Genomic DNA, 11,201 nt, shown 5'->3' with positions numbered 1-11,201 from the left:
TATATATATATATATATAGAAAGTCTACCAAATAAGAGGGAATTTTATACAATGAGAGGATGAGAAAGTTGAATAAAATATTAAAATTAAAAGTTATTTAAGTGATGTATATTTATTTTAAAATTTATATTATTTTTTCTTTAATTTTAACTATTTATATGATTATGATTTAACACTCTCATGATAAAATTTCTCTCATTTCATATATTTTTTATAAAAGAAAATTAACAATTGGTTTTTCTTTAGCATACAACTGGTTTTGGTTTACTTAATAGAAAATTTGGACGTTAGTTATATATTAAGAGAATTTTTATTTTTTGTAGAATTAAAAAGTTTGACCATCTTGTGATAAAAACTTGAAAATATTATTAACATATTTTTAGGACTTAAGCTTGTAAGTACAGTCAAATTTAAAAGACTAGTCTATTTGTCACGTTCTTTAAGAGTCAACAGATACAATAATTTTTATTAGGGTACGTCTTAATGTTGATAAAAGGATTAAAAGATCTGTTCAAATCTGAAAATTAGAGTTTAAAATCATAAAACTTCTAATATTAATATTTTAACATTTGGTAGTGGGTAGTGAAGTTTGATAAGATACAATTACAGATACTCATAGTTGTGTAAAAACTAAATATTCATTTTAAATATAAAGTACAATATATAATTTTAGAGTACAAAATTAAATATCTAAATATAGTTTTTTTTAAATCAGATATACTATAAAATAAAATAAAAAAGCTGAAGTGCTCCTTAATTAAAGTCATATGCCAATCCTGTAATTGTACAAATCTGTTGTAGGACATAACTTTCATAAAAATTAATATATTTAATTCTAATTTTTATATATAAATAATTTTATGGTTAAATATAAATCATCAACTCATTTATAATTATCTTTGACTTCGAACATGACTATTTTAATATAAAATTATCCATGACTATTAATATAGAATTATCCATATATAATAATTGTAGTTTGTCTAGTATAACAGTTTACAATAATGTATGCCAATTACCTATGTTGAGAATGAGTCAACAGTTGTTGAGAATAATAAAAGCGACCAATGCACGTTTTATTAAGCGATCAATGCACTTTTTTTAAAGCGATCAATGCACGTTTTTTTTAAGAAGCGATCAATGCACGTTAATGGAAATAATTGAAACGGCAATAAGAGGGTTTTGAATTTAACAGGAAACATATATTTTTATTTTTTCTTAAATAATCTATTTATATTTTAATTTTTTTTCCTTCTATAATAACTATATTCATTCTTTTAAACTATGCAACAGAGATGATACGTCCAAAGTAATCATCATCTCTCCAATTGAAAGATAAAAGTTATTGAGTGTCACGATGCCACCTTTCTATAAATGCAAAAATGATCCATTGTCGATCATTTCGTAGCTGCATTTTAGAAAAGAATAACTTTTAACCGGTTGCTCAAAATAACACATTCTTTTAATTTTTTACAGTTGCTAAACACCCTTAATTTCACGCGATCCTGAAATTAATTAAGCGAAAAAATATAAGTTAAAACACATTAGACATTAGGACAACAACTATTAAAAATTTTATTTAATTTGATTGAGAAAATTACAACGTCATCCCAGAGTCACCATATGATTGCCGAATGTCCTAAGGACATAATTATCAACCGGATCACTAGGATATCCATCATCCCGTGGAGGTTCATCTACGTCATCTGGTTGGGGTCGGGTTGGACTACTGGTTGGGCTTCTTCTTGTTAGCGCTGTAGTCGTCGTCGTCATGCTCGTGCATAAGTTGGCCTAAAACGAAGACCCTCCACATTAGAAGTACCCTTGTTAACTATAACATGACACCTTTACTATTAGTAAACATAGTGTGCATCATATCTGCAAAATCAAAATCATAATAAAAATCAAAACAAAAAATCCTACGTGAACTCATTGTCAAAAGCTTACATGAACCCATTTTCAAAACTCAATAACGTACGTGAACTCAGTTGACGAACCATGTTTGTGAAATGAGTTTGAACCATGTTTGTGAAATGAGTTCACGTAGGGTATACGTGAACTCAGTTCACATATGTTGTATCACTTTGTCTTACGTGAACTCATTTTAGGAACATGGTTTGTGAACTGAGTTCATTACTGTGGTTGTGTTCACGTACGTTTTTGGGTTTTTGAAAATGAGTTTTGTACCGTGGTTGTGTTCACGTACATTTTTGGGTTTTTGAAAATGAGTTTTGTACTAGGTTTCTGGGTTTAAGGCAGCGAAGATTTTCATCATCTTTAAAAATGAAAATTTGATTTTAAAGTTTCAGATATTGCATTCGTAATCATAAACAAAAACAACAACAACAACAAAGGTTCATGCTTACTTGATTGATGAAGATGTTGAAGATGATTGATGATGATTAAAGAAAATGGAGAAGATGTTGAATGAAGATGATGAAAATAGAATGAGGAGGAAGAAGATGGAATAGGTTAATGAAGAGGAAGGAGATTGAAATAAAGGAAAATTGAGAATTTTGGTTTTTAAAAAAATTTGAGGGGTGTTAGTAGCAAAATTGTGTAACTTATACCACATATATTTCTTCCCTAACACAAGAACTTCAACAAATTGTTCATTCCATTTCACACTTTTGTGATCAGTGTTCATTCCATTTCGTTTTTTGTTTTTGAAAGTACTGCATTTCAATCCCCTACTAGACACCATGCCCCACTAGATTACGTTTTTTTCAATTCAATCAAATTCCATAATTTTTGCTTAACCGACCAGATACATGGAGAATACACATTCACAATGGAGTATACCTTGTCTTTAAAAATAAAAATTAAACCCATAAAACTCCATCCCCCATAAAGCTATTGTTTAGAGATAAGATTTCCTTCTTCCAAATGACAATTAAGCCTCTTGATAGTCCTTTAGACGGTTTCATGATCCATTGAACATTACTATTTCCAAACAAGTTTAAAATGGAAAAGTCCTCAATATTTTGCCTTTTAGACTAAGAGAACTACATCAATCTTACAAGAAATGAATAGTTTTAATAATCTTTTCCTATTGGCATATTGCACCATTCTCAGTCTGCAAAATGAAATCCTTATTCATTCCAAATGTCCAATTGAAATCTAGAATTCACTATGTAGATTGTCATATAAAGTTCAAGTTGATCACATTACTATATCAAAGCGATTTCCATTACTATAAAGTTCAAGTTGATCACATTACTATGCTAGAACTCACGAGTTCAAAGCGAGACGAAAGACAGAGCAGTAGGTCCTCAAGTGGCCACGAACGACGGTGTTAAAAGTAAGTGTGGTGTCTAGAGAAACTCCAACAGTTGAGAGTGAGCGAAAGAATTACAATGGATGGAGTGAGTTAGAATAGAAAGGATTGAGGTATTGGTCCTAACTTTTGGACTGTCTTGCGAGCCATATTCTCATTCGATGCATACCAAACATCATAAAGATAGAACTTGTGTTACCTCAAGCATCATATTTAGAACCGAACTCAATCTATTAACAAAAGAAGTCAATTGAATTTTTTTCCAACAGTTATACAAAAAATTGAGTATTTCAATAATGCCTTGTCCCTGGCCTGATCCACGAAGGATGTGCCTAAATGATATATGAACCTATTGAAAAATGGTTGCGGAACTTGAGAATGTGATTTTATGAACAACACAAAAATATGCATACCACTAAAACAATGAACATATAGTATGTTCGTGAGATAGAGTCTAGTATGTCTTATACGTTAAGATGGATTCTCATAATATAATATATAAGTTAGTCATTTATGTTAACTTTACTTACATTACTTACATTTCACAACACATCACCTTCGAACTCGTCTAATTAAATTATTACACATCATCATCATTAAAAATTTAAATCTGAACATGGAAAAACTGAAACCATTGAACTATCTGAAATACATCTAGCTAGCTACGTTTCTTCTTTCTTCCCTTCTAATCGATTTCCATTTTTTCACAAAAAATCGTGGTTTATGGCCGATTTTGGATAAGCAATCACTCATCTAAATAGATTTTTATTTTCTTTTATCTAAATAATTGATTTTACATGTATTTAATTTTTTATGTGTTTTTAGTGTGACGCTATGTTTGTTCGTCGTTTTGATGCAACGTTTTGATTTCTCATCTTATTGTGATATTTTTTTAGTTTAGATTGACATATCATATTCGAAGACAAATTTAATCAAAAAGATTGGCAGATCAAGGTTGCAATGCTTAATGCATGAATATTTTAAACAACTCAATTTTGCGATGCACTTTTTTAGAACGTTTTGCCCTATTACCTTATTAATTTGGGTGGTGTTAATTTGTTCGTTGATTCCTCATTTTCGATTTTCGAGTTTAGCGACTTTAAATTATAATATTTGAATTAATGTAATTATTTTGGGTAGATCTATCTATGTAATTCTGTAATTTATAGTAGTTTAAAATAATAAATATCGATTTGTTTTTCAGATTATTGAAAAAAATTTAAAAAATATTTGTTTCCAATTAAATTCAAAACCTTCCTTATTGCCGTTTCAATAATTTCCATTAATGTAAATTTGATTGCTTCTTGAAAAAACGTGCATTGGTCGCTTTTATTATTCTCAACTACTGTTGACTCATTCTAAAATCTCAAGAGAGGTAATTGGCATACATTATTGTAAATTGTTATACTCGACAAATCACAACGGTTAGACATTCATAATTCTACAATAGTATAAATAGGATTGATCATGAAGTCAAAACATAATTATATATGATTTGATAATTATACATTTGACCATAAAATTATTTACATATAAAAATAAAAATTAAATTTTTTTCAGATTATTGAAAAAAATTTAAAAAATATTTGTTTCCAATTAAATTCAAAACCTTCCTTATTGCCGTTTCAATAATTTCCATTAATGTAAATTTGATTGCTTCTTGAAAAAACGTGCATTGGTCGCTTTTATTATTCTCAACTACTGTTGACTCATTCTAAAATCTCAAGAGAGGTAATTGGCATACATTATTGTAAATTGTTATACTCGACAAATCACAACGGTTAGACATTCATAATTCTACAATAGTATAAATAGGATTGATCATGAAGTCAAAACATAATTATATATGATTTGATAATTATACATTTGACCATAAAATTATTTACATATAAAAATAAAAATTAAATTAATTAATCTTTATGAAAATTATCGTAGACGGTTGCTTTTAAAGTGTGGTAAATAAACTAATATTTTGAATTTGACTCTTCCTACAAGTTTAAAAGTCCTAACAATATGTTAATATTGTATTCATGTTTTTATCACAATTATCAAACTTTTTAATTCTATAAAAAGAGTTCTCTAAATATATGATTAATGTTCAAATCTTTTATTTAGTGAACCAGTTGTTTGTTAAAGATAATGCAATTGTTAGTTTTCATTTGTTTATTTAATATGTATACATAGTAGTGCTTCTTAGTAAAAAAAATGGAGCCCTTCAAACCCCAATAAAAAAGAAAATAATAAAACATCGACTAGTATTTTTTTGGTTCAGAAAAATACCAACTAGATACTCAAAAATAATTTAATTTGTAAAGCACTATTTGAAATGAATATTTTACTTACGGAATTTCCTGCAAAAATAAATCTGCAGGTTGTAATTTGCTAACCGTTTTTAATTTGCTGTGACCGTAAAATTTCATAGGTTATGTTTGTTAGATCCATGCCTAATATTTTCGCAGGTATATTTTCGATATTTCTTTATAAATAAATTAAATTCAATTATTGATGATTTTATGTTTTTATTTTTTTATAAATAAAGTAAAATTATTTTTTAAACAAATTAAAAAATTAAGACAAATTATAGGTAATATTAATATTTTGACTAATCTTTATTTTTAATTTGTCTACTATAGTATTTATTTGATTGACTAAATTAAATATTTTGATACATTTATCTATTCAATTTTGATTCAAATAATTTGATATATTGTTTTCATAATTAAAATTTTAATATTAATATTAATTTTAATTAAAATCATAACAAAAAAGTTTATTTAGTTCTAAAAGATAAAATTTAAAAATTTGATGATAATAAATCTAAAATACAATCAAACTCATTCATAGATGACATGTTATTTAAGTACGAGTGATTTAATTTAATAATATCAAAGCATATTAATTTTTAAATGTAACATAAAAGTTTTCAAAAAAACATTTATTATGTTAAATGGTATAAAAGTAGAGTAAAATTGACTGATTTTCTTAGTGCCAATTAAAATTGTTCAATTTTTAAAAATAGATAAAAAAAATAAAATAGGAAAATATAAAAAAGAATCTAATCATAGTCATAGTCACCAAACCTAAGCACATAACCTTTGTTTTTCAATCTTGCAACCACCAAACCTCAATCGGCACACCGTCACGCCGCCATTGTGTCTCAACCATAGCCTCAACTTCGCCATCTTTGTAACTCTCGCGTATAAGCTTCCCGACATTCCCTACATCTCGTGATATTCAACGTATCAGGAAACGTCATTTCACAATTCTTCTTCTTCAATAGAATTTGTGCATTACAAATTTAATGTGGTTTACTAATTTTTATTTGTATTTCCAACTTGAATGAGAGTCTTAGATGAATCCTTTAGATCTAGGTGTTTTTTCCAATTTTTCAGTTGAGTATTATGTGAAACTCGTTTAGTTCTATGTGAAGTCCAACCTATTTCCATCTTTTTCCTATTTATTCGTCAAAAAGTTCGCCTCTGAATTTCAATTCATCTTTCAATTTCGTTTATCATCGGAATTGTTTATTACTTACTTTCTTATGTCATTGTTATCAACTCGATTAATATATATCTCTCTTTTCTTGTTGCAATTGTTGAATGAATGAATAAATGTTAATGCTAATAGAAAATTAAATTTACAAGATATTATTTTCTTCTAATGCATGTTATGGAGTTTTTGTTGTTGCATATAAGGTGTTTGATCTAGGTTCAATAAATCAACCAATATAAGAAACATAAAACATGTTTTCAGAATGTGAAAATTAAATGAAAATTAAAATCAAACACCTTATATGCAACCAAAAAACTCCATAACATGCATTTGAACAAAACAATATCTTGTAAACCTAATTTTCTATTAGCCCTAACATCTATTCATTCAACAACTGCAACAAGAAAAGAGAGATAGATATTATTCGAGTTGATAACCATGGCATAATAAAGTAAGTAATAAAAAATTCTGATGATAAACGAAATTGAAAGATGAATTAAAATTCGAAGACGAACCTTTTGACGAACAGAGAGGGAAGATATGGAAATAGGTTGGAATCTTCATAGAGTTAAACGTGTTTCACATAATACTCACTGGAAAAATTGGAAAAAACCCACATCCAAAGAATTCATCTAAGTCTCTCATTCAAACTTCAAATAAAAATAAAAATTAGATAACTACATGAAACTTGTAAGACACAAATTCTATTGAAGAAGAAGAACAGTGAAATAGCGTTTACTAAGACATTGAATATAAGAAGATGGAGACGTTAAACGACGCTAAAGGTCGAGAATGTCACGAAGCTCACACACAAGACTTACTAAGACAACGAAGTTGAGGCTAAGGTTGAGATGCAATTGCAGCGTGACAGTGTGCCGGTTGAGGTTTGGTGGTGGCGAGATTGAAAAACTAAGGTTTTGTGATTAGGTTTGGTGGTTATGACTGTGATTAGGTTTTGTGATTAGGTTTGGTGGTTATTTTATTTTTCATCTATTTTAAAAAAATTGAACAATTTTAATGGACACTAAAAAAATTAGTCAATTTTACTCTATTGTTATAAATTTGACATAATAATTTTTTTTTGAAGACTTTTATGTTACGTTTAAAAATTAAATGCTTTGATATTATTAAATTAAAACACTCATACTTAAATAACATGTCATCTATGAATGAGTTTGACCATATTTTAGATTTATTATCATCGAATTTTTAAATTTTATCTTTTGAAACTATTTTTAAATAAAGTTTATTGTTGTGATTTTAATTAAAATTAATATTAAAATTTTAATTATTAAAAAAATTTATTAAATTATTTGAATCAAAATTGAATAGATAAATGTATCAAAACTTTTAATTTAGTCAATTAAATAGATACTATAGTAGACAAATTAAAAAGAATGATTAGTCAAAATATTGATAATATGTATAACTTGTCTTACTTTTTTAATTTGTTTAAAAAACAATTTACTTTATTTATATAAAAATAGAAATATAGAAATCATCAATAGTTGAATAACACATCAATGACTTTGACTGTATTTTAAAACCAGAGGCAACCACAACCAAATGCAATAAGAATCATAGGCACCCGAGAATCATAGGCAACCACAATCAATGACAAATAGATCAGAGGCAACAAAAACCTAATGCATCAGACCTAGAGGAAACTAGAACCTGAGACAACCAGAATCAATGGCAAATGGAACTAGAGACAACTAAAACTATAGGCAACTAAAACTATAAAATTTACCTTATTAATACACAAATATCGAAAATATACCTGCGAAATTTTCTATGGATCTAACAAACATAACCTCTAAAGAAATAAGTAGCATTTTCTGCGAATATTTAATCGTTTTAAAATACAATATTTTAAACTCCTTTATAATTATGAGACTTGTATTTTCAATGATATACATGATCTTGTTATTATATAGGATATACGATATAAGAATTGGGTCTATAAAATTATAAAACTCTAACATCAAAATTCAAATTTTAATATTTGGTAGTATGCGCCGATGTCACATACTCATGCTGATAAAAAATTAAATATTTATTTTAGATGTAAGTTGTAAATGTATAATTTTAGATTATTTATTGTATAAAATTAAGAATCAATATAATTTAAAAAAAAATTATGTATACTATAAAAAAAATTGAACGCTCTGTATGAATGTTCTGGTTTTGATTGTCGGCCTCGTATTCTCCCCATATATATTATTCCATCCAAAGTGAATTATAAATAAAAGTAGACTAAATTACGTATACTAAAAAATATAGTTAGTTATATATTTAATTTATGCAATCCCAAATAAAAATTTAATTTCATTATCTAAGCCTTAATGACTAATATAAAAAATTATATGAAATTAACATTAGTTTAGAGTTGTTATCATGAAATAAAAACGAAATTATTGATTATTTCTTATATTTTATTCTGAAATATGTATATTAATTTTGTTTATATTTTATTTTATTTTATAGAGTTGAACAACTTTTTGTCTATGAAAGCATTAATTGTCCCAGCCTCCCAGGAAAAATGATCCATAAGTATGAAAGAGATGTATAGCATTCCTTCAGAAATCAAATATAGACCAAACAAAAAAATCAAACATAAACAAAAAAATCAAATATAAACAAAAAAAATAGTGGTATTTGATCGGAATATAAGTTTGCTTAAATCTCATATATTAATACCTCTCAATTTCATCACATGTGTGGTGTATCTTTCTTCTGAAAATCATCGATAATGTTTCGGGAGCCGTGCCTTCTTTACAATCTGCTTTGCGTATTGGTGTTCCTGAATTTAAAAAATAATTTATTTTGTAATTTTAGTTATTAGCTTGCAAATTCTAATAAAATATTAATAATCTATATCTAAATTAAAGGAATACGTTATTTAGATGTAATTTTTTTTTTAATTAACTCTTCATTTAAATTATTTTATTTACAGTTTTATTATTCTTTATTTAATTGAAATAATAAAAATTTAAAAATTTGTATACTATATATGGGATACTAAGTTTACATATAATTTTTTATTTATTTTAAAAGAGATAATAAATATCACTTTAATTAGTATTATTTTTAATTTAACAATATTGACAAATTAAATTGATGTAATATACAATAATAATAATAATAATAATAATAGTAATAAATAATAATGATAATAATAATAATAATAAATAATTATAATAAAAGCAACTGGAAAATATATATTCAATCATATATTTAATCAAATATAAAATTCTTTTATTGTCTATAAAAAACACGAAAAATTGTCCATATATAACATGATTTGTAAACCAAGTCAATACAATAAACCACCATATCAACTGTTGTTACGATGTCAAAATGTTAATATAGAAGGAGTTTACTTTTTTTTTTTTACAAAAGAAGAATCTACTATATACTATCTAGTAACTAGAGAAATATATTATAAAAAGTGGAAGGTGGAAGAAAAAAGTCCAGAAGATGATGGTGTTTTTTTAAAATATAATATGAAGCTATTGATCTTAATAAATACTAGTATATATTATTATATATGGTGCTTGCTTATAAAAAAATAATATATTAATATGGTGTTTAATGGTAAGACTTTGAGACCAAATAGTTCCACAAATTAAGAGATGAAATAATAGCTTCAAGATTTTAGAGAACATACGAGCATAGCAAGATTTTGCTATCTTCCATATCGTCCACCGTAAATCTTGAAAAGCTATGATTTACAACCAATGTATGCCACTTACCTCGGTTGAGAATGAGTCAACAGTTGTTGAGAATAATAAAATCGACCAATGCACGTTTTTTGTTAAGAAGCGATCAATGCACTTTAATGCAAATAATGGAAACGGCAATAACGAAGGTTTTAATGGGAAGTTGGCCAAAGTCAATACAGGTTTTGAATTTAAGTGGAACCAAATATTTTTATTTACTTTTTAAATAATATGTTCATATTTTAATTTTTTTAAGTTAAAAAACGATATTCATTCATTTAAATTACTAAAAACCATTTTTTTATTATGTCATTAATTAAATTTATATTTTATTGAAGTTGATGTGTCTGAACTAAAAACTACCGCAATATAAGATGAGAAATCAAAACATCACATTAAAACGAAGAAAACAACTAGATATATTTTATATTTGAATGGTTTCAGTTTTTCTATAGTTAAATTAAAATTTATAACGAAGATGATGTGTAATAATTTAATTAGATGAACCCAAAATTGATGTATTGCGACATATAGGAAAGGTTAAAATAAATTTAACAGAAATAGTTAATTTATATGTCATTAACCAGATAAATGAAACTACAAAATAAATTAAATATAATATAATATAGTTTACGTTTTTTCTTTTAAAATGAGACTCGAAATAAAATGAGCAAATACTACCATGTTAATGTTACACCAGTCTTATGATT

At 26.3% G+C, this 11,201-nt stretch overlaps 1 long non-coding RNA gene across 1 annotated transcript; it reads right to left on the bottom strand.

Annotated features, from left to right (window-relative positions):
• Window positions 1–1,499: 1,499 nt before the first annotated feature.
• LOC140920876 (uncharacterized) lies at window positions 1,500–10,630 on the bottom strand. The gene is made up of 3 exons (XR_012163468.1): window positions 10,525–10,630; window positions 9,470–9,572; window positions 1,500–1,878 (listed from the first exon to the last, which is right to left on the bottom strand). It is a non-coding gene; the product is annotated as an uncharacterized lncRNA (long non-coding RNA).
• Window positions 10,631–11,201: the final 571 nt, after the last annotated feature.

The sequence above is a fragment of the Cicer arietinum genome, chromosome 6 (genome assembly GCF_000331145.2).
Source record: "Cicer arietinum cultivar CDC Frontier isolate Library 1 chromosome 6, Cicar.CDCFrontier_v2.0, whole genome shotgun sequence".
NCBI lineage: Eukaryota > Viridiplantae > Streptophyta > Magnoliopsida > Fabales > Fabaceae > Cicer > Cicer arietinum.
The sequence above is the reverse complement of the archived record's forward strand: the minus strand, read 5'-3'. Positions and strand labels throughout refer to the sequence as shown.